General features: G+C 46.7%; 1 protein-coding gene across 1 annotated transcript in view; it reads right to left on the bottom strand.

Annotated features, from left to right (window-relative positions):
• Positions 1–20488, bottom strand: part of ATP6V1C1 (ATPase H+ transporting V1 subunit C1) — a 61441-nt gene extending 40953 nt beyond the window's left edge. Inside the window, exon 1 of the mRNA XM_029063393.2 lies at positions 20314–20488. The gene's annotated coding sequence lies outside the window, so the exon portion shown is untranslated. The remainder of the gene's footprint in view (positions 1–20313) is intronic.
• Positions 20489–21165: the final 677 nt, after the last annotated feature.

The raw sequence follows: 21165 nt of genomic DNA, 5'->3' as shown, positions 1-21165 counted from the left end.
AGGTCACTGAGTAGCGTACCCAGAAGTGACTGATGAAATGGGAAGGAGCATGTCCTAGTGGAAAAGAGCAGGGGTCTGGGAACCAGATGACCTGGGTTCTAATGCCGACTCCACCAATTGCCTGCTGTGTGCCCTTGGGCAAGTCGCTTCACTGTGTTTGAGTTTCCTCAACTGCAAAATAGGGATAATACCTGTTCTCCCTCCTACTTCTACTGTGAGCCTACACGGGGCCTGAATCAGGCCTGAATAATGGGTATCTACCCCAGCGCTTAGATCAGTGTTTCAGAGTAAGCACTTAACTACCATTAAAAAATGGGTAAGGGAGCACAGTGGGGTCTGCTGCTGAGGAGTCGGAGACATTGTGCTCAGTGACCATATGCTGCTCTCATTCTCCCTTCCAGTAAGGTCACACTGCTGGTCGCTAGGCTAGAGGGTTGCCGGGAGAGAGTGCGGATGATTCAGTACAAACCAGAACCACTACCGAACTCCAATAAATGTCTTGCTGAGGTAGACGTGCAAAAAATTATCTGTGGGACACAATGTCAACATCAGCAATATCAATGAAAGGCAACTCTGTTTTTGGATCTCTTTGCTGTAAATAAAATCATTAGATCTGAGCTAGCTCTCTTTTTCACCATGACACTTTATTCTTCTCTAAAAGAAAGCAGGGAATCATTTTAGTAAGAAAGGTAATATTTTAAATAAAACACTAATATTAAGTGTGGCTCTCTGACATTATAAATATGAATTGGATTGTTTTCTTAAAACAAGGCTCTCCATAATCATAAATATTTCACCACAGTATTCAAGCTACAAGAACACTTGAAGGATAAATCTTTCCATGAGTGATATTCATATTGAGTTGGCTTTACCATTTATTGAAAAATGTCAGGGGCTGATTATGTGAGAAATAACTTATCTCCTTTCTCCCTTCTCTGCTTTTGGCTGTTTTATTCGTTATTGAAACTTCTCCCACAGAGAAAAGAGGAGGATGACTCACACTGCCTCGTTCTTGTCTCACTCTTCTGCCTTGTAATCCCTACCTCTTCACATCTGGCAGATTGCTGCTCTCCTCACCTTCAAATCCCTCCGAAAAGTCACATCTCCTCAAGAAGGCTTCACCTTCACCAGATTCACCTTTCACTCCCGATCTGATTTTCCCCGCTACTGCCACTTGAGCATTTCTGTGCCAACCAAACCCTTGGATAACCAGCAAGGCCTAGTGGCTAGAGAATGAGCCTGGGAGTCAAAAGGATCAGGGTTCTAATCCCAGGTCTGCCACTTGTCTGCTGGGTGACCCTGGGCAAGTCACTTAACTTCTCTATGTCTCAGTTACTTCCTCTGCAAAATGGGGATTAAGACTCATGAGCCCCATGTGGTACAAGAATTGTGTTCAACTCGATTTGCCTGTATCCATCCCAGCACTTAGAACAGTGCCTGACACAGAGTAAGTGCTTAATAAATACCCCAATTACTCTCATTTATTATTATTATAACCACCCTCCCATCCCTTGGTACTTATGTACATATGTATCTTTAAACTCTATCGCTTTTTTAATGGGATTTGTTAATCGTTTACTATGTGACGGGAACTATATTAAGCAATGGGGAAGCACAAGCTAATCAGGTTAGACATAGTGAGTGCTTAACCAATATCATTATTATTATCATTATTATCCACTAGGCCACACTGCTTCTTCCTATCTATAATTTATTTTAGAGTTCAACTTCTCCACTAGATTGTAAGATACTCGAGGGCAAGAATTGTGTCTATTGTACTCTCCCAAGCACTTAGGACAGTGTTCTGCAGAGAGTAAGAGCTCAATAAACAGCATTGATTGAACACCAACTGTTTAAGTCAAATCAACTCATTTGGTGTTGAAAGTGTTGGGAGAAAAGGGGAATTAAAACCACTAAACAGAGGGTTTTGGACTTTTAAGGCCTTCTATTAATATAGAAACTTGTATGGCTTGTAATTTGAGTACACTTTTTATTTTAAATATTTCCCATTAAAAGAGGAAGTTGAACTATGTCTCCTGGACAGGCTTTTCCTATATGCTAGCTGGCATCACTTTATATTTTTTAAAAGAACACTGTTGCGCAAGCAAGCTTTGAATGATGGGTTTCTATCAAACTGAGCTCTGCCTGAACAAACAAAAATGGTAAAGGACAGATGTAAAAAACGGACTCACTGAGGAACAGAGATGCAGGAGGCATATACTGTCCCACATGCATTGACAATCAAAAATGGCGGTTACTCCAGTCTGCAAGGTTATGCCTCCACCTTACCTGCCCCAAGAAGGAAACTAGAGTTTCCAGTACTCTACCGGTCTCGGCTATGGGAGAGAGAGTCAAGCAGAGGCTTATCCATTCAATTCCTAGCTTGGCCAGTGGCTAGCAAGTGGAAGGCAAACTAGTCAAAACTTCCCTGTGCTGGGCAGCAGTGGCATAAGAGACAGTCAAGGGTGGAGACAAGTTGACTGCACTGAAGGAGGCAACAGTCAACTAGTTCTGTATTTTGACCAAGAAAACTCTATGGATCCACTGAGACAAGATAAGACCCCCATCCTGATGCATGCAGGATACCATTGCTGTCAGTCCAGGTCGCTGGAACAGCAGCCCCAAACTGGAAATTGGGCCTGGGCACGATTGTCTCTAACCATGACCAGGTGCTTGAGTGCCCGAAGGCAATGTAGTCTCCCAAGCGCTTAGTACAGTGCTCTGCCCACAGTAAGTGCTCAATAAAGATCACTGATTGATTGGCTGAGAGACCTGGTGGCAACTTTCGGCACAGAGCCTGGGGTAGCCAATTCCTGTTGAAGTAATCCAGTGATTTCAACTATAAAGTAACTCAAAAATCACAAGGCCTGGCACCCTATCCTTCCCTTCCCTTTTTCACGATATTGATTTACTGGGAACTATACAAATACCCATTACAAACTGCAAACAATCACAGTAGCAGGAAAGAAAACAGAGTTAAAATGACAACATATAAAATCCAGAGATACATCATTGCTGCCAGAGCCTGTGATCCAAAAGCCCAGTCCAAAATTATGTTTAAACACCGCCAGAAAACTCAATTTCCCTTCCTGCCTCCTCATCAATCGATAGCATTTATTTACACAATCATTCAGCTGTATTTATTGAGGGCTTACTGTGTGCAGAGCACTGTACTAAGTGCTCAGGAGAGTACACCATAACAATAAAAAGACACAATCCTTGCCCACAGTGAACTTACAGTCTACAGGGGGATACAGACTTTGTTAAGCAATTACTAGGTTCGGAACACAGTACTAAGCACCTAAGAGTACAACAGAGCTAGTAGATTCGATCCTTTCACTCAAGGAAGCAGGGTGGCCTAGAGGATAGAGCTCGGGGCCTGGGAGTCAGAGGACCTGTGTTTTAATACCAGCTCCGCCACTTTCTGCTGTGAGACCTTGAGCAAGTCACTTCACTTCTCTGGGCCTCAGTTACCTCATCTGTCAAATGGGGATTATGACTGTGGGACGGGGGACTGCATCCAACTTGATTACCTTGTTTCTAGCCCAGTACTTAGAATAGTGCCTGGCACATAGTAAGTGAAACACCATTAAAAAAAGGCTTACAATCTAGCAGGGGACACGGACACTAAAATATAGTGCAAGATGGGGAAGACCTGAGTAATAAAGACATGTACAGTGGTGGAGAAAGAGGGTGCGGTGAGTATCCAGGTGTTTGGGGGCTAAGGATTCAAATGCCTACCTGATGCAGTAGGCAAGGAAATGGGTAGGGAAAACAGATTTGTCAGGGAAGGCTTCCTGGAGATGTGATTTTAGTAGGGTTTTTCAAAGATGGTGAGAGTGATGGTCTACATTTGTGAAAGGGAGAGTCCAAGGACAAAGGGAGGGCATGAAAAACAGACTGACAGTGAGGGAGACAAAGAAGTGAGGCTCAGTGTGTAGGCCAGTGCTAGAGGAGCGAGATGGAATGGAGTGGGAGAAGGGCAAGGATAAATACCGGGGAGAGAGTGGATTGAATGCTTTGAAGCCGAGGGTCTGAAACTTCTTATGGATGCAGAGATGGATGGACAACTATTGGAGGTTTTTGAGGAGTGGGGAAGATGTGAGCAGAAGAATGATGTTTTAGAAAAATGATTTGAGCAGCAGAGTGAGATATGGACTGGAGAAGGCAGAGGGCGGGAGCATGGAGGTGAGAAAACTGATATGATAGTGGAAATGGCACAATGGATGTCCCTTGTTTTCTCTTTTCCCCACGCTCCGTCCATCCATCCTTCCCTCCCTAAGGGATCTTAAACGGATTCCAAGTTGGCCTGTGATGGCCCAGAAGGAATCAGATTGTTGCCCCTCAAACAGTAACTTGAACCACCAGAAGGAACTAGTTACTCCACTGCTCTCAAGTCCAGAGTCTGCTGCCCAAGTAGCCAGACCTCTTAGGGAAGCATCCATCAGTGGTATTCATTGAGCACTTTCTTGTATGCAGAGCACTGTACTGAGTGCTTGGGAGAGTAAAGTATAAGAGTTGGTATACACATTTCCTGCCCATGATGAGCTTACAGCCTAGAAGGGGAGGCTGACATTAATATCACTTATGGATAAGAACATAAGCACTGTGGGGCTAGTTAACCATAAATGTTTAAATGAAACTTTAGCAAACCCAGAACCAAAGGCAGAGGAGCACAATGTCTAAGGCTGAGCAAGCAACTCAACTTTATGGCATCCCCGATCTTACACTGGCGCAGTGTGGTCTAGTGGAAAGAGCACAGGCCTGGGAGTCAGCAGACCTGAGTTCTAATCCTGGCTCCACCACTCATCTGGTGTGTGACCTTGAGCAAGTCACTTCATTTCTCTGCGCCTCAGTTCCCTCACCTGAAAAATGGGAACTGCATACCTGGTCTCCCTCCTGCTTAGACTGTGAGCCCCATGTGGGGCCTAATGATCTTGTATCTACCCTAGTACTTAGTATAGCGTACGGCACATAGTAAGCATTTAGAAAAAAACACTATTATTATGTGTACTCAAGAGTGGAATCAGGGTGACCAATAAGGCAATGGGTCCATTTCTGGTGGAGTTAGTAGATAGAATCCTGCTACACTTCCCTAATCCTCTAACCCCTTTGTACTGATAACCCTCTAATTTCCACCCAGTCACTATTCTTCTTAGGAAAAATTAAAGATGGTTGCCAAGCAATTCTCAACACATTTAGAACCTTTTATTTCTTTTAATGGTATGTGTGAAGCATTTACTATGTGCTAGATGTTGTACAAAATGCTAGTTGCAGATACATGCTAATCAGGTTGTGCACAGCCCCTGTCCCACACAGAGTGCACAGTCTTAATCCCATTTTACAGAACTGAGGCATAGAAAAGTGAAGTGACTTGCTTAAGATCACCCAGCAGTCAAGTGGCGGGATCGGTATTAGAATCCAGGTTCTTCTGCCTCCCAGGCCTGTGTTCTTTAAACTAGGCCAGGCTCCGTAACTTCACTTCTCTGTGCCTCAGTTACCTCATCTGTAAAATGGGGATTGAGACTGTGAGTCCCATGCGGGACGGGGACTGTGTCCAACCCAATTTGCTTTGTACCTCAGTTACCTCATCTGTAAAATGGGGATTGAGACTGTGAGTCCCATGCGGGACGGGGACTGTGTCCAACCCAATTTGCTTTGTACCCAACCCCAGAACTTAGGAACTATGTGCCTGGCACATAGTAAGCACTTAAATACCATAATTACTATTATTATTACCTTGTTTCCTTAACTTTTCAATTTGTTTCGGGGTCTGGTTTGGAATGGAAATCCAAGCGATTTCAGAGGCAAATATCTTTCTTTAAGTAACAGACTGAGGGTTTACTGATCTTCCTGATTTCTGAAGATATCTCAGCAGTCTTTTGACCACACTGGCTATGAGATGCTGCTAGCTGAGTTGGAAGAAATAGGAGTCCCCTTTCAGTGCCTCTACTTCTATCTTCTGGAAAGGACTGAGCTCCTTGAGACATTGTGTTCCTCTACCTTTGGTTCTGGGTTTGCTAAAGTTTCATTTAAACATTTATGGTTGATTAGCCCCACAGTACTTATGTACTTATCCACAAGTGATATTAATGTCAGCTTCCCCCTCTAGGCTGTAAACCAGGCAGGGAACGTGCCTATTCAATCAACCAACCCTATTCAATCAATCAAGGGCTTGGGAGAGTATTCATTCATTCAATAGTATTTATTGAGTGCTTACTATGTGCAGAGCACTGTACTAAGCGCTTGGAATGAACAAGTCGGCAACAGATAGAGACAGTCCCTGCCGTTTGACGGGCTTACGGTCTAATCAGGCGAGACGGACAGACAAGAACGATGGCAATAAATAGAGTCAAGGGGAAGAACATCTCATAAAAACAAAGGCAAATAAATAGAATCAAGGCGATGTACATTTCATTAACAAAATAAATAGGGTAATGAATATATATACAGTTGAGCAGACGAGTACAGTGCTGAGGGGATGGGAAGGTGGGGGGGGGAGCAGAGGGAAATGGGGGGAAAAGAGAGTTAAGCTGCGGAGAGGTGGGGGGGGTGGTAGAGGGAGTAGAGGGAGAAGGGGAGCTCAGTCTGGGAAGGCCTCTTGGAGGAGGTGAGTTTTAAGTAGAGTTTTGAAGAGGGGAAGTGAATCAGTTTGGCGGAGGTGAGGAGGGAGGGCGTTCCGGGACCGCGGGAGGACGTGGCCCAGGGGTCGACGGCGGGATAGGCGAGACCGAGGGATGGTGAGGAGGTGGGCGGCGGAGGAGCGGAGCGTGCGGGGTGGGCGGTAGAAAGAGAGAAGGGAGGAGCGGTAGGAAGGGGCAAGGTGATGTAGAGCCTTGAAGCCTAGAGTGAGGAGTTTTTCTTTGGAACGGAGGCTGATAGGCAAACACTGGAGGTGTTTAAGAAGGGGAGTGACATGCCCAGAGCGTTTCTGCAGGAAGATGAGCCAGGCAGCGGAGTGAAGAATAGACTGGAGCGGGGTGAGAGAGGAGGAAGGGAGATCAGAGAGAAGGCTGACACAGTAGTCTAGCCGGGATATAACAAGAGCCTGTAGCAGTAAGGTAGCCATTTGGGTGGAGAGGAAAGGGCGGATCTTGGCGATATTACAACACAGTGGCGTTGCTATATACATTCCCTGCCCACAGTGAACTTACAGTCCACAGGCAGGATGAAGGCAAGAGGTCAACGGCGAGATAAATGAGATCGAGGTACGGTAAGTTGGCATTAGGTTGTTATAGTGTGCTCTCCCAAATGCTTAATACAATGCTCTGCAAGCAATAAATGCTCAATACAATTGATTGAGAAGCTGGTTTGGAGCCCTCATGGCCTGCCTTGAGATTTCTGTTATGTATTTGTTCAGTGCTGTGTGCCAGGCACTGTACTAAGCCCTGGGGTGGATACAAATTGGGTTTTACCGAAGGGTTTTTATAAAGCCATCCCTCCTGCCCAGCCTCTGGCATGCCGAAGCCTGAGAGGTCAACCATGGACAGAGAAGACCAGAGGTGGCCTCAAAGTAGTCGCTGTTGGAAACTGAAAAGTAGCATGGCCCAGGGGAAAAAGCCCAGGCCTGGGAATCAAAAAGACCTGGGTTTTAAACCCAGCTCTACCGTTTGTCTAACCTGTGTCCTTAGGCAAGGTACTTAACTTCTCTGTGCCTGAGTTCCCTCATCTGTAAAACAGGGATTAAATCCTCCTCCCTCTGACTTTGAGTGTCACGCAGGTCAGAGACTGTGTCCAGTCTGATTATCTTGTATCTGACCCAGCGTGTAGAACAGGGCTTGATGCATAGTAAGTGCTTAACCAATACCATTTTTTTAAAAAATCCCCAGAGAGTAACTGTCTATCCCATGTTTTTATAGTGCCAACTCAGAAGTCTGGTACACACTACCCTTTAAAATTAAGGGTTACTATTTCTAATTACTTTTAATTTTCAGTTTCAAGCAACTTTATTCAAAGAATATATTTAGCCAGTCTACTTAAAAACTGATGCAACTCTAACAGTTCAGAGCCTAATTTTTGACAAAAAAAAATTAATCCCTATAGAAAAAAAAAACTCAGACACCCAGGAAAGACAAATATTCAATGTTTTCCCTGAAAAAACAATGAAGTGAATATTAAAGCACATTATATATGTAGCTTCACATTCCATGATAGTTTCTTAAAGATCTTGACTCAAGGAAATAGTCCACTGTCAATGACTAAAACATGTGATCACCACCAAGGGCCAGATGGTCTTGGCTGCATCAGAGAGTTGAAATTCTGCTTTATGAATTTTAAGAGTTTCTGCAGCAACCACCAACTGCACTGAGGAATGTTCAGATGCTCAACTTCTCAAACTATGGCAGTTACATGGATTTGCATACCTTCTCCTCTGCTTGTAAATCTTTTTAGGGTATGGGGTTTAACACGACTGAAGGAGTAAACATCAGTAAGATAACGCCTGCAGAGGAGATGGAAAAACTGTGAATTGTAAGTGAAACCCCTCACGGAATCCATGAATATTTTGGGGTTAAATGAACCTTTGTGTATTTCTGGTTAAAAATAGGGCCAGTCAATTCACAATGTAGGATATCGAAGTTAGGGCATATTTGATATGCGATCTCGCTTTCTTTTCAAAAAACAAATGCTGGGATACACCTACCCAAAAGTCCTATAGTCAAATCCCACAGTACAGTGCTCTGCACACAGTAAGCGCTCAATTAAAAAATGATTGAATGAATGAATGAAATCCCGGCTACCTTACAGTGGACTACTGAAAGCTCCTTCTTGTTGGCATCCCGGCTTCCACACCTGCCCACACATTCCCACTCCAAATTATTCTGTGCACTGGTTTACAGGGGGGCTGAAATCAACCAATCACATTTACTGAGCACTTATACTGTGCAGAGTACTATACTAAGCGCTTGGGAGAGTACAATATAACAGAGTTGGCAGACAAGTTCCAAGCCTACCTCAAGCTTACAGTTTTAGATGGGCCAATAGAAACTAATATAAATTACAGGTATGAACATAGGTGATATGGGGTTGAGGAGGTGAATACAAGGAGCACATCAGGGCCAGGCAGAAGGGAGGGGGAGAAAAGGAAATGAGGGCTTAGAGAAGGTCTCTTGAAGGAGATGTGCCTTCAATAAGGCTTTCAAAATGGAGAGAGTAACTCTAATTGTCTGAAATCATTTTCCCTGTTTGACACTTCAACTGGGCCACTCTTGGGAGTCCTACAAAGGCTCCCCTTCTAAAACTATATTAACTTGGACCAAATACTAACTTTTTACCCTGGTCTTCACAGTTCTTCCCATAGTTATTCCTTTTATTTCTGGTTCGTATTTGCTCGCATTTCTCTCTCTCTCTTTCATAAGCTCATTGTGAGCAAAGAATATGTCTGTTATACTATTATACTGAACTCTCCCAAGTGTTTACTACAGTAAGCACTCAAATACAATTGACTGACTCTCTTTCTCTACCTCCTCATGCTACTCGTTCCCAACAATCTTGTCTTCTTGCTGGATCCGCCTTCTGCTTCCCAATTTGAAGCTTTTACCTAGATGTTCCACCTACCTGGATAGCTTTTCACGTTCTGCCTGTCAAACCACTGCTCCCTCTCCACTAACTGCAGTTTCAGGTCCATCTTTCCTATAAAGTTTTTCCTGATTTCAGTCCATAATTCCCTCTGACGCACACGTGAAATTGACATCAGTCAATGCTTCTGATGACTGAACTGCACAGTAAACACTCAAACACGATCGATTGAATGTATGTCTGCCCTACCTCCATTTGATTGCCAAATCTGTTGATGAAAAGGACACGTCATATATGTTCCCTAAATACCTAGTGCAGTACTAGGTACCTTATCAGTAATCAAGAAACTGATTTAAGTGTTTCATTAAATCAGGAGTCAATAACCTTATAAAATCCTCTAAGCTGTAAGCTCATTGTGAGCAGGAATTCTACTACCACCTCTGCTGTACTCTACTCTCCCAAACGCTTACTACAGTGTTCTGCACAAAGTACTCAGATACAATTGACTGATTGATAAAATGAAACCTATGAGCAGTTGGTGTGCAAAGAGCCAAACAGGGCATGGTTCCCCTTCCTCCAACTTACACGTGACACCATTGCCAACTGCAGCGTGGCCTAATGGAAAGAGCACGGGCCTAGGAGTAAGAAGGATTCGGGTTCTAAATCCTGGCTCCTCCACTTAGCTGCGTATCCTTGGGCAAGCAACTTCACTTCTCCGTGCCTCTGTTATCTCATCGTAAAATGGGGATTAAGCCTGTGAGCCCCATGTGGACCAGAGGCTGTGTTTAACCTGATTAGCTTTTATCTATCCCAGTGCCTGGCATATAGTACAGTACCTGGCACATTTGTCTTGTCTTATGCTGTCGAGTCATCGCCAACCCATAGCGATTCCATGGACACATCTCTTCCAGAACACCCCACCTCCAACTGCAACCATTCTGGAAGTGGATCCATAGAGTTTCCTTGGTCAGAATACGGAAGTGGTTTCTACAAGGCAGTCAACTTGAGTCTCCGCCCTTGACTCAATGCCGCTGCTGCCCAGAACAGGGGAATTTTGACTTGTAGCAGATTGCCTTCCAGGTGCTAGCCACTGCTCAAGCTAGAAAGGGAATGCTTGACTCTCCCTTCCATAGCCAAGACTGGTAGAGTACTGGAAACTCTCCAAGTGCGATGTTGAGAGGGGAGCCTGGTGCATAATAAGCGCTTAAATATCATTAAAAAAAACAACTGCACAAATATCACTGCACCAGGTGGCTGCTTCCTAGCAAAAGCATACCACCAATCTCCCCATCTTCAAAGCCTTATTAACACCTCCAAGAGAACTTCCCTAACTTCTTATTTACTCAACTATTCACCCTCCCTTCTCCATCTCCTCTGCTCTTGGATCTGTAACATTAAGGACTTTGATTCCTTCCCTTTTCCAGGCCTAGAGCACTTAGGTGCATTTACATTGCCACTTCCTATACCTGTAATTTAACGCCTACTTCTCCTACTAGATGATAAGTCTTTGAAGGCAGGGATCGTATGCACCAACTCTTCTGCACCGTATTCTCCCAAACGCTTAATTCAGTGCTCTGCACGGGGTAAGTGCTCAATATATTCCACTGATGGACTAATAGACTCAGCTGCTGATGTCAGCAGGACTAGGGAGGGGTGAAGGGTAAGGGGTAGGGAAGAGAGGGAGAGAAGAGTAGGGGATGAGAACAAGAGGTAGGCCTCCGGAGTGGGTGGCGGCAAGAGGATTTCTGTAGACCCAGGAAGTTGGGAACTGACCTTCACGAGGTCACACACCAGATCCCAGCCCCTCACCTGGGAAGCCCAGACAGGGCCAGACTTACAGCAAGGACTGCAGCCCAGAAGCCCTAAAATAAAAAAGGGCACCCGCCACCTTCTCACCCACTCGAGCAGCAAAAGTGCCCTTTACAACCTTACCGACGTGGCTACTGCTTGGGACATTGGGAAGTTGGCACTCCAAAACAGACCGTCTCAAGATGGCCACCGCATATACGTCGCATCCGGGATTGCGGCGTTCCATCTGTCCAACACAGTCCAGCCCGATACAGGACATTTGAAATTACTCCACTCTCTAGAGGAGAAGGTGGGGTGGCCTAGTCGAAAGAACAAAGGCCCGGGAGGCCAAAGGACCTGGATTCTAATCCCAGCCTGCCACTTGTCTGCTGTGTGACCTTGGGGAAGTCACTTCAGTACTCTGGGCTTCAGTTACCGCATCTGTAAATTGCGAATTAAGACTGAGCCCCACATGGGACGGGGACTGTGTCTGACCTGATTAATTTGTATATACCCCAGAGCTTATCACAATGCCTGGCACATAGCAAGCACTTAAATACTGTTTTAAAAAGTCATTGTGGGCGAGGAATGCGTCTACCAACTCTGCTGTATTCTCCCAAGTGCTTAGTACAGCGCTCTGCATGCAGTTAAGCACTTGAGAAATGCTACTGATTGATGGAAGAGCACTGGGTAAAGGAGAGTGGGGGGCAAGTGGAGGCTGCATGGGATCACACATTTGGAACTCAGCTTAGCTCCCAGGTAATGCCTCCTTACACACACCCTCCCGAGTCTAGCTCCACGTGCCAGTGTGGCTGGCTGGTAAAATAATCATGATAACTGTGGTATTCGTTAAGCACTTACTATTTCCCTCTAAACTGTAAGCTTGTTGTGGGCAGGGAATGTGTCTACCATTTCTGTTATATTGTACTCTCCCCAGTGCTTAGTACAGTGGTCTGCACGCAGTAAGTGTTCTGTAAATATGAGTGGTTGATTGCCAAGAACTTTATCAAGCCTTGGATTACATACAAGATACTCGGGTTGGACAAAGTCCCCATCCCACCTAGGGCTCACAGTAGAAACCGGAGGGAGACCAGGTACTAAAAGCCCATTTTACAGATGAAAAAATGGAGATCTGGAGATAATAAATGACTTGGCCAAGGTCACACAGCAGGAATGAGGCACAGCTGGGATTCCAAGCCAGGTCCTAGGGCTCGCTGGGCTAGAAGAGGCACAGCCTAAGAGAGCCCATGCTACAGCAAGGGGCCTGGACAGTCATAGGAGGCCCGGGCCGCCGGACGAGCCCACTCCAGAGCCCCCCATCCCAGCCGGGCTCCGCGAAGCAGCCTCTTCCCGGGCTACAGCCTCCGACCCTAACTCCCCCAGCTCCGGACTGGGCACAACCACATAGGGGGCCTTTGGCCAGACTACCAAGCTGCTTGGCCCAGTCTCGGGCTCTGGGGGTCCCAGGTGGGGAGGGAGGTTAATTTCCCACTGCCCCAATCCAGCCTCCTTCTATGGATACCATTCAGCACTAGTGGGTGTGCAGAAACCCTGGTTTTCTTCCTTCTCTCCCTCCCTCCCCGCCCCCATCCCCAGCCCTCATGCTTGCTCCCCACCAGGCTGGCCAGCGCCATATCAACAAACCCTTAGGGGAGATCATTATAACTCACTGACAACTTCCTCCTCCTCCTCACCACCCCACCCCTGCAGCTTGTAAGCATCTATGTTGCCTTGGCTTTTTATAAAGACCTGAGGTTTAGAAGACCATTGGAGCAAAAGCGAGGGAAGAGAAAAGTGGGAAGGGGCGGTGGGCAGGTTGGAGAGAAGGGGCATTGGGATACATGACATCATTACAACCCACTATCTATGACAGCATCTGTACCACACAGCTGAAGGGGCCTGACAAGATGCTACTGGCCTTGGGCCCAACTTGCACCGCTCTGACTGGGGAATCCACACCCTGATGCACTTTCTGCCCCTCAGGTGAGCCAGAAAAGGGTAGTGCCTAGGCATCCGAAGGACCTGGCTTCTAATCCCAGCTCCACTACACGTCTGCTGTGTGACCTTGGACAAGTCACTTCACTTTTCTGTGCCCAGTTACCTCATCTGTATAATGGGGACCAAGACCGGGAACCCCCTGTAGGATAGGGACTGTGTCCAACCTAATTAACCTGAATCTAGCCCAGTGCTTAGAACGGTGTTTGGCACATAGTCAAAAATACCATAATTATTGTTACTAGCTAGTACCCCCTTGCTATATTCCGAGTGCTTCACACAGGGCTCTATCCCCACTAAGGGTGTAATAAATTCCACTGACAAACTGATGGCTCTGTGGCCGCATGCTCGCTCAAGCCGTCTCCCAGCCTGAACTTCTCCCCCACTCCAACTCCCCAAACCCTACAGATCACCGCATTTATAAGCCTCCCAGGTCCCACCTGTCAAGAAAGCCTTGCCAGAGTGATTTGCAATACCCAAGATGTGGCAGTCCAGCAAGACTCTCCCCTTAGCACAGATGTTTGCATTTTATGCTTAGCCTCAGCAACAATGTACATGTACATTTTTATGTGTAGATTCAGTTACTTATTCGGCTATTTCATCCTGCTATGTCTTATTTTCTGTTGGATCACTGCCCTCCCTGCTTCCACTCTTTGTAAAAATTTCTATTTACCTGGCTCTCACAGATTCTTAGCTCCTTGAGGGGAGAGAACTTACATCTTGCATTTGTTATACTCTCTCAGTGGCTTAGCACATGCTCAAGAGTATGGCTAAATGGGAAGAACACAAGACTGGAGGTTGGAAGATCTTAGTGCTTAGTAAAGCGCTTTGCACACAGTAAGTGCTCAATAAATACGATTGAATGAATAAATGAATAGTTCTGATCCTGGCTCTGCTACCTGCCTGTTGTGTGACCTTGCGCAAGTCACTTGATCTCTCTGTGCCTCAGTTTCCTCACTTGTAAAATGGAGACTGGATATACCAATTAATGGTATACTCTCCCTACCTCACTGTGGGTCCCTCTTGTATCTCAGCACTTAGCTCAGTGGACTGCATATGGTATATGCTTCAAAAACACTATCACTATAAGTACACGGCATTTCCGTATTTTATATGAGGAAGCTCTTGTGTAATTCCTTAGGACACAATGATGAGCCAATACAGTGTCTTTTACCTCCTACTCTTCCTTTCTAGCTTTTAATATCGACAACCTCCAACACAGAAGTAATGAGGGGGTGGGGCAGTTACAGCCCTTGCTGAGATAGTCTGCCCTTTCAGGAGAGTAAAATAATAAAATGTAACTCTTTGAGAAGAAAAAAAAGCCATGGGTAGTGTCCCATTTACATAATAGTCACATATGCCCCCTGCTTCTGAACTGAGGCCACCTGGAAAGCTCTCTATGCTTCATCTGAAGATGCTGTGCAAACCACTAACACCAGAATCAATTCCTTCAGGCAGATTCTTGGTCTCAGATCCTACTCCAAGCCCTTGTTCCTATTGGGTGATGCCAGACTAATTATAATCATTCCATATGTTTGTAATGGGCAGGGAACCTGTCCACTGATTCTATTGTGGTGTACTCTCCCAAGCACTTAGTACAGTACTCTGCACGTTGTAACAGCTCGAAACCATCGATTGATTCATTACTATTTTAAAGGAACTTTCTCCCCATAATAAATATGAAAAATCCCTTATCCCCACCCAACCTTCCAGCTATACCCCCATTTGGGTTGGGTATTTCTCCTGAGATTTCCTTCACCCCACTTTCTAATTCCCAACCTCTAGACCAGCTGGTTATGGACAGGGACTGTATCTGCTAATTCTGTTGCATTGTACTCTCCCAAGCACTTAGTACAGTGTTCTGCATGCAATAAATACCACTGATGGAATCACTGACTCTGATACAATGCTCATTGTCATTTACTTCTTCACATTTGGAAATGCCCTTCCCACCTCAGGTTTACCAGCTCACACTTCTCCCCTTCTACACATCCTTCTAAAAAATGATCTGTACCATGAAGCATTCCCTGAATGACCCTTTATTATCCAGTCACATCATCTCTAGTTCTCTCAGGTGTCTCATTAGGTATGTACATATTATCCAGTCACATCTTCTCTACGGTTCTTTCATGTGTCTCGTTAGGTATGTACATATTATCCACTTGTGGAGGATTTTCTGTGTTCTGGTATTTCTAATTGCAAAGGCATCTTCCAAATGCCTATCTCCCTTTGAAATATTTGCAGCGTAATCTAGAGTAAAAAGAAACTTATTGTCAGTTCCTCAAGTCAGGTACAGCTAGGAATGAATTTCTTTCCATTTGTGCTAGGCCCCTAATGGAGAAACTGTGAAATCGGCTCTAGATTTGAAAGTCCGAAATTTTAAATTACAGGTTTTCTTAAATTATCAAGAGATTAATCAAAAGAGATCACTCTGTCATACCAGAAAATTAACAAAAGCTAATGTGTTCTGGAAAATCTTGAAAAGTAGTGAGTCACACTAATTGCTTCTCTAGCAGCATTTCCAATAGCTTCAGTAAGGTCTCTAGCATTGTCTCTCTAGATCTTATCTGCATTGTGCTAGATAAACCCAAGTAGAAATAGATCTGTAAACTCCTGAGATACAACCCTGATTATCTTGTATCTATACAGTGTTTAGTACAGTGCTTGGCACACAGTAAGAGCTTAGCAAGTACTATTTAAAAAAAACCCAAAGGCTCGGTCCTCAGTACAATCTGTGACAACCTATACAAATCTGAGACAACCTAGACACAGTCCAGTTGTGACTGACAACTCTTTTCCAAACTGCTTGGAACTTTTCTGAAATCACCCAGTTTGTCATTGACACTCTTTTGGCCAAAAACAATTTAATGCAGTCCCTGAATACTTTGTCCCTCTGTTGTAGTTGCCTGGCTGGAGAATCTTCTTCATCAGCTACTCTCTTAAAGTACCGATTACTGCTTCACGGGACTACGATGTGGGGGGAAGAGATTCATAAATTCTGCTGACTGCGGAAGGAATTCAAAGTCACACATGCACACCCAGATGCTAACGGGCTCCAGGGCCTTGAGAAATTTCTCAAACAGAAGCAGAACCTTAGGGAAACCTCATTGGTCTACTGGATAGAGCACAGGCCTGGGAGGCAGAAGGACCTCGGTTCTAATCGCAGCTCTTCCACCTTGCTCTGTGACCTTGGGCAAGTCACTTCTTCACGGCTCAGTTCCCTCATCTGTAAAATGGGAATTAAGACCCTGCGCCCAATGTGGGACAGAGACCGTGTCCAACCTGATTCCTTGAATCTACCCCAGAGCTTAGAAAAGTACCTGGCACAAAGTAAGCATTTAAATACCACAAAAAAAAAAGAATAAAACAGGGTCTCCTACACTAAGCATTAGATAAAGGTGAGGCAGTTTGGCCTACTGGAAAAAAGCGTTCTGTGGTCAGACAGCCTGAGTTCTAATCCCGGTACTGCTACCAACTTTAGCCATTTGGAAGCTTCACTGTCCCTTGGTTTTCCCATCTGGAAGACCATTTCCACTGGTACCTTCTGGGAATCTGCTGGGTGCAGACCACTGCATAAGACACTCGGGTGTGTAAAAAGGAGGCAACTCCTGTATTTATGAAGTCCTCAATCCACTGGGAGGAATATAATGGAGAAAACACCTCTACCTACTCACAGGTGGGAGAAGGCAAATTAGGTTTTACGTTAAAATGATTCTGAGCTCTCCTCTCTAATGATTTCCCATCCTGGCTTCATTCCACAACAGAAGGTGGCAGTTTGGGCCACAGAGGGTTCAAAAAGCCCCTCCACCTGACCTGAGCTGTGAGAAAGGCATGCATGGCCCTTCACCGATTGTCCTTCCCACCTCCCTCCCTTGGAAACAGGAAAGCAGAAACCCATGGTTCGTCCTTCCTCTGGCCCTCAGGGGCTCAGTACAGGGGGTCACGTCATTCATTCATTTAATTGGATTTCTTGAGCACTTACTGAGTGCAGAGTACTGTACAATACAACAGTAAACAGACACATTCCCTGCCCATAGCGAGCTTAAAATCTTGACAAGCAGCGTGGCTTAGTGGCAAGAGCACGGGCTTGGGAGTCAGAGGACGTGGGTTCTAATTCCGACTCTGCCACTTAGCTGTGTGACCTTGGGCAAATCATTTAAACTCTCTGTGCCTCAGTTACCTCATCTGTAAAATGGAGATTAAGACTATGAGCCCCACGTGGGACAACCTGATCACCTTGTATCCTCCCCAGCACTTAGAACAGTGCTTTGCACATAGTAAGCACTGAACAAATGCCAACATTATTATTACTATTGTCTGCTGTGTGACCTTGGGAAAGCCACTTCACGTGATTATCTTGTATCTACCCTAGCACTTATAATAGTGCTTGGCACATAGTAAGCGCTTAACTCTTCATACAGTGCTCTGCACACAGTATGTGCTCAATAAATACAACTAAATGAATGAAAAAAATACCATTTTGGGAGGGGGGCGGGGAACAGACGTTAATATAAACTACCAATTAGTATATAAGTGCAGTGGGGGAACCCTGACCCTGCAGTGACTTTCACCCTATGCCCCTCTGGGGTCAGTGGGAGCTAAGCTCAGGGGCAGGGAGGGAGGGAAGGAGATGGGGGAGAGGGTGGATTCAGAGAGGGGATTCAGTCGTTCATTCAATCACATTTCATTCATTCAATCGTATTTGAGCGCTTACTGTGTGCAGAGCACTGTACTAAGCGCTTGGAAAGTACAATTCAGCAACAGAGAAAATCCCTGTCCACCCTGGGCTTACAGTCTAGATATTATATTTATTGAGTACTTACTGTGTGCGGAGCACTGTACTAAGCACTTGGAAAAGACAATTCAGTAATAAAGCGAGACAATTCCTGCCCACACCTTGCTTACAGTCTAGAAATTATATTTACTGAGCGTTTACTGAATGCAGAACACTGTCCTAAGTGGTTGGAAAGTACAAGTCGGCAATAGAGAGAAACAATCCCTGCCCAACCCAGGCTTACAGTCTAGAAATTATACTTGAGCACTTACTGTGTGCAGAGCACTGTACTAAGCGCTTGGAAAGTACAATTCGGCAATAGAGAGCGACAATCCCTGCCCACACCGGGCTTACAGTCTAGAAGTCATGGTTTTTAATGAACGCCTACTGTGTGCAGAGCACTGTAGTGAGCGCTTGGGACAGTCCAATATCAGCATATAAGAGACATGGTCCTGCGCAGAAGGAGCACTGGGGCCAGCAGGTCGGGGGGCAGGGGGTGGGGGACGCCATGGTCCAGGCCGGACAAGGGCTGCTGATAGGAGGGCCGGGACTGTCCCCCCGCTGGGGGAAATAAGAAGGGGGAATGGGGGGGGGGAAATAAGAAGGGGGAATGGGGGGGAAAATAAGAAGGGGGAATGGGGGGGGAAAATAAGAAGGGGGAATGGGGGGGAAAATAAGAAGGGGGAATGGGGGGAAAATAAGAAGGGGGAATGGGGGGAAAATAAGAAGGGGGAATGGGGGAAAATAAGAAGGGGGAATGGGGGAAAATAGGAAGGGGGAATGGGGGAAATAAGAAGGGGGAATGGGAGGAAATAAGAAGGGGGATAATAATAACAATGTTAGTATTTGTTAAGCGCTTACTACATGTAGAGCACTGTTCTAAGCGCTGGGGTAGATACAGGGGAATGAGGTTGTCCCACGTGAAGCTCAGTCTTCATCCCCATTTTACAGATGAGGGAACTGAGGTCCAGAGAAGTGAACTGACTTGCCCACAGTCACACAGTTGACAAAGGGCAGAGTCGGGATATGAATCCATGATCTCTGACTCCCAAGCTGGGGCTCCTTCCACTGAGCCACGATACGGTGGGTTCGAATCCTGGCTCTGCCACTTGTCAGCTGTGTGACTGTGGGCAAGTCACTTCACTTCTCTGTGCCTCAGTTACCTCATCTGTAAAATGGGGATTAACTGTGAGCCCCATAGGGGACAACCTGATTACCCTGTATCCACCCCAGTGTTCTGCACATAGTAAGTGCTTAACAAATACCAACATTATTATTATTAAGAAGGGGGATGGGGGCAAATAAGAAGGGGGGATGGGGGTAAATAAGAAGGGGGGATGGGAGGAAATAAGAAGGGGGATGGGGGAAATAAGAAGGGGGATGGGGGAAATAAGGGGGATAAGAGGGATGGGGGGGATAAGAGGGATGGGGGGGATAAGAGGGATGGGGGGGATAAGAGGGATGGGATGGGGGAATAAGGAAGGGAATGAGGGGGAATAAGGAGGGGGATGGGGGGAATAAGGAGGGGGATGGGGGGGAATAAGGAGGGGGATGGGGGGAATAAGGAGGGGGATGGGGGGGAATAAGGAGGGGGATGGGGAATAAGGAGGGGGATGGGGGGGAATAAGGAGGGGGATGGGGGGGAATAAGGAGGGGGATGGGGGGAATAAGGAGGGGGATGGGGGGAATAAGGAGGGGGATGGGGGGAATAAGGAGGGGGATGGGGGGAATAAGGAGGGGGATGGGGGGAATAAGGAGGGGGTTGGGGGGGAATAAGGAGGGGGTTGGGGGGGAATAAGGAGGGGGATGGGGGGAATAAGGAGGGGGATGGGGGAATAAGGAGGGGGATGGGGGGAATAAGGAGGGGGATGGGGGAATAAGGAGGGGGATGGGGGGAATAAGGAGGGGGATGGGGGGGAATAAGGAGGGGGTTGGGGGGGAATAAGGAGGGGGTTGGGGGGGAATAAGGAGGGGGATGGGGGAATAAGGAGGGGGATGGGGGGAATAAGGAGGGGGATGGGGGGGATAAGGAGGGGGTTGGGGGGGAATAAGGAAGGGGATGGATGGGGGAATAAGGTGATGGGGGAATAAGGAGGATGGGGGTGTGGGGATAAGGGTGTAAGAGGGGGCTGGGGGTCCGAGCCTACCGTGACCCCGCAGCCCACCCCCGGGCGGCGATGAGGCCTGCCCCGGCCCTCCCCGCCCCCCCCCCCTTCCCTCCCGGGGCGCCGAGCACTCACGGCGGCGCAGCAGGAGCAGGAGCAGGCGGAGGAAGCGAAGGAGAAGGACGGAGGAGGAGGACGGAGGAGGACGGAGGAGGACGGGGTGCGGGGATGGGGCGGCTCAGCGGCCCATGGTGGGGCTCCCAGGCTCGGCCGCAGCGCCCCCGGCCCGGCTCGGGTCACGTGCCTCTGGGTCACGTGGCTCTGGCTCTCCCTCCCCCCCGCTCAGCTGACCCCCCCCGCCCCGCCCCGCCCCGCCGCGCATGCGCCCTGACGCTCCCACCCACTCCGTCGTATTTACTCAGCGCTTACTAGTCATTCATTCATTCATTCATTCATTCATTCATTCATTCATTCATTCATTCATTCATTCATAATGTTGGTATTTGTTAAGCGCTTACTAGGTGCCGAGCACTGTTCTAAGCGCTGGGGGAGATAGAAGGTAATCAGGTGGTCCCAGGTGAGGCTCACAGTCTTCCTCCCCATTTTACAGATGAGGGAACTGAGGCACCGAGAATTCATTCATTCATTCATTCAATCGTATTTATTGAGCGCTTACTATGTGCAGAGCACTGTACTAAGCGCTTGGGAGGAACAAGTCGGCAACAGATAGAGACGGTCCCTGCCGTTTGACGGGCGAGAAGTGAAGTGACTTGCCCAAAGTCACCCAGCTGACAAGTGGCCGAGCCGGGATTCGAACCCATGACCTCTGACTCCAAAGCCGGGCTCTTTCCACTGAGCCAAGCGCTTGGAAGGGACAAGTGGGCAAAAGATTCATTCATTCAATAGTATTTTGTTTATTTTGTTGAATGAGATGTGCATCACCCTGATTCTCTTTAGTTGCCATTGTTTTTACGAGATGTTCTTCCC

The sequence above is a fragment of the Ornithorhynchus anatinus genome, chromosome 4, assembly GCF_004115215.2.
Source record: "Ornithorhynchus anatinus isolate Pmale09 chromosome 4, mOrnAna1.pri.v4, whole genome shotgun sequence".
Classification (NCBI taxonomy): Eukaryota; Metazoa; Chordata; class Mammalia; order Monotremata; family Ornithorhynchidae; genus Ornithorhynchus; species Ornithorhynchus anatinus.
The sequence above is the reverse complement of the archived record's forward strand: the minus strand, read 5'-3'. Positions and strand labels throughout refer to the sequence as shown.